General features: G+C 40.2%; 1 pseudogene; it reads right to left on the bottom strand.

Annotated features, from left to right (window-relative positions):
- Positions 1-6,004, bottom strand: part of LOC102847155 — a 13,288-nt pseudogene extending 7,284 nt beyond the window's left edge.
- Between the last annotated feature and the right edge of the window lie 1,155 nt (positions 6,005-7,159).

The following is a 7,159-nucleotide window of genomic DNA, read 5'->3' as shown; positions in this document are numbered from 1 at the left end:
GATTCATCCTAGAGAGGGTTAAACCAGGCTACTCCTTGGAGGCAAAGATTCTGGGGCTTCGTCTGACATACTTTGGACATGTTGCAAGGAGAGACAGGTCTTTGGAGAAGGGCATCATGCTAGGTAGAGTAGAGGGACAGCGCAGGAGGGGAAGACCCTCTATGAGGTGGATCGATTCAGTGACTGGGGTAATCGGGATGGGTGTGTCAGAGGCCATGTGATTGGCACAGGATAGAGCAGGGTTTAGGGCTGTTGTACATAGGGTGGCTATGAGTCGCAAACGACTCGACAGCACATAACAACAATAAAGTCAATTACAATTCAAAGTGACCTTATGAACAACACAACTGAACCTTGCCCTCTCCTGCACCATCCTCATGACCTCCGCCCTGCTCAGGTCCATTGTTTTGGTACCATGTCAATCCATCTTGTTGAGGATCTCCTCAATACTTCACTGACCCCTTTCTCTACCTTTCCCACTATGATGTCCTTTTTTAAGAACTGCTCCTTCCGGAAAACATGCCCAAGAAATATATGATGAAGTTTCTCCCTCCTTGCCTCTAAGGCATAATTTGGTTGCATTTCGTTTAAGGCATATTTGGGTTTGTTTCATTTTGGTAGCCCAGGAAAACTAAGGAAACCCCGCCCTCTGCAGGCCGTTTTGTAGTATTTTTTATTATTATTAATTTTAACGAAAGTTTACAGACTTAGGGTTTCCAGTCATCCATTGTTGCACTTTTCTCCCTGCCCACCCTCTCTCTCCCAAATTCACTTTCTCCTTGATGAGTAAAAGAAAAACCCTTTCATTGCTATGCAATCCCTCCCCCCAAGTCCACTGCACGGTGTCCCCTTCATTCTGGACTCCTGTCATTACAATAATGCCTAATTATATATAGTGTTTTTTAAAAAGCTAAAAGAGGTTAGGTACAATCTCTGCCATAGTGACCCTGCTATTTGTTGTTGTGTGCCATCGAGTCAGAACGACCCGTCGCTGATCCTCCGGTGAGTATACAGAGGCAGTTGTTAATCATACAGGAGGAGATTGGCCGTCCTTCCCTTCCGGAGCAGCTCATGGATTCAAACTACATGCCTTCAGGATTGTAGTATAGCTTCTTGTCACTAGGCCACCAGAGCTTGCTATAGCGACTCTATGAACAACAAATATGAATCCTGTCCTATTTTGTATCGTCCTCATCATCTCTGACACACTTGGGCCCATTGCTACAGTCACTCTGTTTGCCTTCATAGCGAATTCAATAATGAAAGTAAAGAGAATGGCCAAAAGTGACAGTGTAGAAACTTACTAAGACATCTCAACACTTCTTCTCTTCTGACCAGTTGCCCTCTTAATATCCCTTCCTTCCTTCTTTCCCTTTTGTCTGTCTTTCAATATTTGGACTTATGGGACAATTTAAAAAAAAAGACTCATTGCTGTCAAGACAAAATCAACTTGAAGTTGACCTTACATTAGATTTGGGAGTTTGTAAACCACACAAGAAGAGATTGTTCATCTTTTTCCTTCACAGATATTGACGAATTCTAACCACAAAAGTGATGCAAACTTTGGGTTAACTGAGCAATTCCGTACAGACTGTGCCGCCTGCAGCATTTAAAATCAGGGAAGGGTGGATCAGAGTTGTATCCTTTCTCCATTCCTATTCTTCCTATATGCTGAGCAAATCATTCAAGAACCTGGACTAGATGAAGAAGAATGTGCTGTCAAGGCTAAAGAAGACTCCTTAACAACCCGCATTATGCAGATGGCACAATATTGCTTGCCGCAAATGACAAGAACTTAAAGTACTTATTACAGAAGACCGAAGACTACAGCCTTCAGTATGGATTAAACCTCAGCATCAAGAAAACAAAAATCACCACAGTATCAATAAGCAGCATCATGATAGAGGGGGGAAATATTGAAGATGGCTAGAATTTAATATTTCTTATATTTATAAAGAACACCCATGGGAGCAGTAATAAAGAAATTAATAGACATGTTGCATTGGAAAATAAGCACTCAAACGTATCTTTAAAGTGCTAAAGAGCAAGGATGTCAGTTTAGAGATGAAGATGCACTTGATCCAAGTCATAATTTCAGTTGCTTTGTATGCATCTGGATTCTGGTGGTGCAGTACATAGGGAGTTGCTCTACTAACACAAAGGTTTAATTCACCAGCAGTTCTATGGGAGGAAAATGGGCAGTCTCCTCCAGTGTGATTTACAGCTTCAGAAACCTGCTGGAGGATCAGCTATGAATCAGTTCTGACTCGATGGCAATGACTTTTGTGTGGATATGAATGTTAGACCATGAATAGGGAAGATTGAGTTTAGGAGAGATGGAGTCTAGGAATTTGCATTTCCAACATTGTTTAGGTGATGTTCTCATTGCCAGTCTGGTCTGGGAAACCACACTTTGGGGACCATTGCTAGAGATATGATTCATAAATAATCACATCCATGACATTTATAAGTGAATTACTGTGTTGGTGAAGAGTATGTTAAATATACATACCCTGGACTTCCAAAGAACAAAAATATATGCATAGTGCAACTTGGGTGACCCTTATAGGCAAAGACGGTGAAACTTTGTCTCACATACTTTGGGCATGTTGGCAGGAGGGGTCAGTCTTTGGTGGAAAAAAGATATGCTAGGAAAGGGAGTGGGTCAGAGAAAGAGAGGAAGACTCTCAATAAGATTAATTGACACCATGACTGCAACAGCAGGCTTGAACATATCAGAAACAGTGTGGATAGCATAGGATAGGACAAGGTTCAGATCTATTGTCCATAGGGGTGCTATGAGTTGTGATCAACTTGATGGCACCTAACAACAATAGCAACATGAAAATACAAGACAGAAAGCCAAACTCAACTTTGAGATTTCCATTACTGATCCTGAGGATTTTCTTTGTGAAATTAATACTTATTCACATTTTCAAGCCCAGCCTAGAAGGTGAGGTCATGGAATAGGGCCACATAATTTCTCCAGCTACAAGCTCACTGGTGTTAAATAGATACTGAAAAGCAATCACAACTTTGGAAGGGCCTATCTTTGCAAATGCAGTTTACATCTTGGTTGTTTATAACTGGAAATCTTTTATATATTCCTGAGTCAATTTACAAACAGTAAAACATTTAAGAGATGGAACTCAGATTGCCTTGTTTTTCTGGATCTTACAAGTTTTCTGCCTTTGAAAATATGCCATCTTATCAGTCCTTTTAATGAATAATATTTGTGTTTCTTTCTCTGACATGTGTCAGTCCTTACATAGGTCTGGTGTCTACAGTTTTTACTGCATACAAATATACACTAACACATGATACGACGATGGCAAACTGCTGCTACCACCATATTTTCCATTCTCTCACACAGTATTATCTCTCATTGCCATCGAGTCAGAACCAATTCATAGTTGACCCTATGGTGAGTTTTGTATGGCATAATGGAGTAGATTGTCCATCTTTCTTCTGCAGAGCAGCTGGTGATTTCAAACTGCCAGAGATACACTTGGTATGTGAGACAAAGTTTCATCATCCTTGTTTACAAAGGTTCCCTAAGTTGCACTACACATATTTGTTTGTTCTTTTGGAAGTCCAGGACATGCTCAACATACTCTTCACCAACATCATAGTTCATGAATACATGTCATGGACATGATTATTTATGTATCAGCAGCAAAACTTGGGACTACACCATCAGAGATCAGGTTCAGACAGCATGACTAAAACACGTAGACCCTTCTGTCCCCAGCCTTCCTCAGTGCACACATTTTCCTGTGTCACCATGAATCATGTCATTAATTGAACAATTTTAGTCTAGGCCTGTTGCAGTGATAATAATAACGGGGCTTCAGTAGCCTCCAGAAATAGAGCACCAGTGTTATGGAATATGTTCCCTATTAGCATTTTTATTATTTGTAGCATAATTTCTTTTTACGCCAATTTCCTTCCTTTTAACCTATTAAATAAAACTAGCATGGTTAAATTAAAGTTTTCAGGGTGTATAATAACTTAAAGAGAGCTTATGAGGAGGTTTTGGAATAACTAATAAATTATATTTATTTTTTGCATGTAATTCTAAGCATGATGAAAATGTAATTTAATCCTGAAAATTCTAGTGCTTTTTGCCAAATACTGGTGGTGGTGGTGGTGGTGGTCAGGTGCCAAGTAGAATTGGAAACAGAGTTCTGGCAGCATAGTGGAAATGAGTTGCAGTGCTGATCCAATAGTATGAAGTTCAAAACCACCAGATGCTCCATGGAAGAAATTAAGGGCAATCTCCTCCCAAGCAATATATTGCCTCTGAAAACCCACTGAAGAGTTAGCTACAGGTTGGTTTTGGCTCTATGGCACATAACAACAACCCTAGAATTGGGGACAAGGTTTTGCAATTTCCTAGCCATAACCAAACACCTTCTGGAAATAAGTCACTGGTCTTGAGATTGAAGACTAAAGTTGCAGGAAACATCTGGGTGAGTTGACATAACAGTCTACAAAGGCAACATTCTACATCAAATTTTGGTATGTAGCAACCAGAGTCTTAAAAGCTTGGGAGTTGCCATCTAAAGCCAAAAACTCATGTAAGCAATTAGTCTAATGAACCATGAAACCCACAGCCTTCAATCCTCAGAGACTAGAAGAACTACTGGTGCCCAGCTACAATGACAGCCTGCTCTAAAAGGGATCACAATAAAAATCCCTGAACACAAAGGAATGAGGGCGAATAGAATAAAACTCCAAATCATTTAAAAGACCACATATGCTAATCTGATATGGACTAAGGGAACCTCTAGAACAGTGGCTCGAATCCATATGACTCCAGGTTCAACAGAACAAAACTCTGGCTCAGCCTGTGCCGTCCTCACAGCCTCGCTGTGCTTAAGTCCAATGCTGCCATCACTGTATCAATCATTCTCCTCGAGAGTCTCCCTCTCTTTTCTGACTCACTGCTTTTCCAAGCATGCTGTCCTTTTCCATCACGTCCCTCCTGGTAACATGCCCAAAGTATGTGAGAAGACTCACCCCGTATACAATGGAGCAAAATGCTTCTAGTCCACACCATCCATCCCTACAACCAGTTTAAAATGAAATCTTTGTGATCCATAGGGCTTTAACAGGCTAATTTCTCAAAAGTAAATCACCAGACTTTTAAAGTCTTGAGAGAGTTTTAATCAGCAGTTGTGAGGAGTTAATGAGAAAACAAGTGCCCAACATAGTGAACAGCACCAAGTGAACCCTCAGCTCAAGGTTACATCATTATTGTCATGATACAGCAAAACCTCTGACTGAAGTTCCATATATTCATTAGTAAGAAATTTAGGATCATTATTGCAACATGAATGGAATAAGAAAAGGGTTGCAAAGAGATCACCAACCACCAGAAAGCCAAATTGTTATTATCGTGGGGTTCATTTTACTGCATTAAAATACTGCGTTTGTTGTCACTATTTTCACCATCAGCACTAACATCAATTATATCAAACGAAAACTTGGGCTGGCACTCATCCTCATTCTTACTTTTGCCCATCAGCAGTGAACTTCCTGTGGAAACTACGTCCGAACACCACTAGAAAATGCCATCCACAGGTTTTTTTTCCACTGGTGACTCAGTGTGTAGCATATGAGCCTACCGGTTCTGTGGGAGCAAAATGGTCAGCTTCTTCCTGTAAAGACTTATAGCCTCAAAGACCTGATGGAGGGTCGCCTTGTCTGAATCTACTGATGGCAGTTGACTTGATATTTGCTTTTTTTTTTTTTTGAGGGCTTTCATTTCCACTAGTGCTTTAATAGATAAGTGAAGTTCCTATTTTGCAGGCTTAGTGAGAATCCTTCCACCCATTTCTCTAGCTGATGGGTAGCAAACACTTACTAGGCTAGGAACAGTGGGAAGTCCATTTCACACTGGAACCCATGTAGGCATGTCAGAAGTTTTCCCTCACCACGCTTTTACCATCTGTGCTTTCTCTTTCTGTAGGAATGCCATATAAAGCAATCCTCACGCCATGGATCGTTTAGTTTACTAAATCATGGTTTATTTTTTCCTCAGGATATCACATGCTATTTTAGGGTCACTTTTTCAGAAGGTCTTAAATGACTTGGCTTTGTATTAAGGGAAAGAACTGGTGTCCCAGAGTTTCAATCAGCACCTTAACAAACAGGCTCTTGACTTCTCACAGATTGCCTGGAGATTGCCACAGCAATAGTTAGCTGAGCAACTTCCAAGATTCATTTGATTCTGCTTCACTTCTGCTTTTTGACCTCCTCTATTTTCAATGAAGGTTCCCTGATGGCATAAGAATTAAGTACTGAGCTACCAGCTGCAAGGTTGACAGGTTGAACCCACCAGCAGCTCCATGGACGAAACTCCATGGAAGCTTGCTTGCATAAAGACCAACAGCCTTGGGAGTCCTGTGGGGCAGTTCTGCTCTCTCTTAAAGCCATGTGGGTCAGATACACTCGATGGTGATGAATTTTATTTTCAATCAAAACAGAATTACACTTAATCTTATGGAAAGGGGCTGAAGGAGGGCATAGATACAGTAAGATCTATCACCACATCCCACATAACTTCTAAAGATGTAATGATTAAAATCACCTGCCCCTGTTGCACAACAGGAACTTATCTACCTGGATAGTCTCCACAAGGAGCAATCAAGTTATGCCTCTGCACCAAAGCCATCAGAGCATTCCTTCAGATAACACAATAGCCATGCTTTTGATAATCAATTCATTCAGTAACTTGTATCATACATAATATCAGGGGAATAGGGTTTTCTATATAAATAAACATTACAGAGAAGTTGAGATTGCTCCATCAAAATCTAGAAGGTATTTTAAATTTATTTAATCATTTTTTATGGACTTGAAATGTGATTTACATATTCAGATTATTGTGACTCATACAGCACCTTAAATGTAATACACTGATACATTCAATTAAGTTACTAAATACCCTAGTGACTGGAAAATTAAAGAATCAGAGAAAGATAAGAAGATCTTCAATGGGATAGGTTGACACAGTAACAAATACAATGGACTTGAACGTAGCAAGATCATGAGCAAGGTTCCAATCTTTGTTGTACATAGGGTTGCTGAGTCATAGCTAATGGACAGAATCTAACAACAACAACAGGCTTTTCTAGTTCTAGAAATTACCATT

Source organism: Elephantulus edwardii, unplaced genomic scaffold (genome assembly GCF_000299155.1).
Source record: "Elephantulus edwardii isolate Elephantulus edwardi_28Jun2011 unplaced genomic scaffold, EleEdw1.0 scaffold00256, whole genome shotgun sequence".
Lineage (NCBI taxonomy): Eukaryota > Metazoa > Chordata > Mammalia > Macroscelidea > Macroscelididae > Elephantulus > Elephantulus edwardii.
The sequence above is the reverse complement of the archived record's forward strand: the minus strand, read 5'-3'. Positions and strand labels throughout refer to the sequence as shown.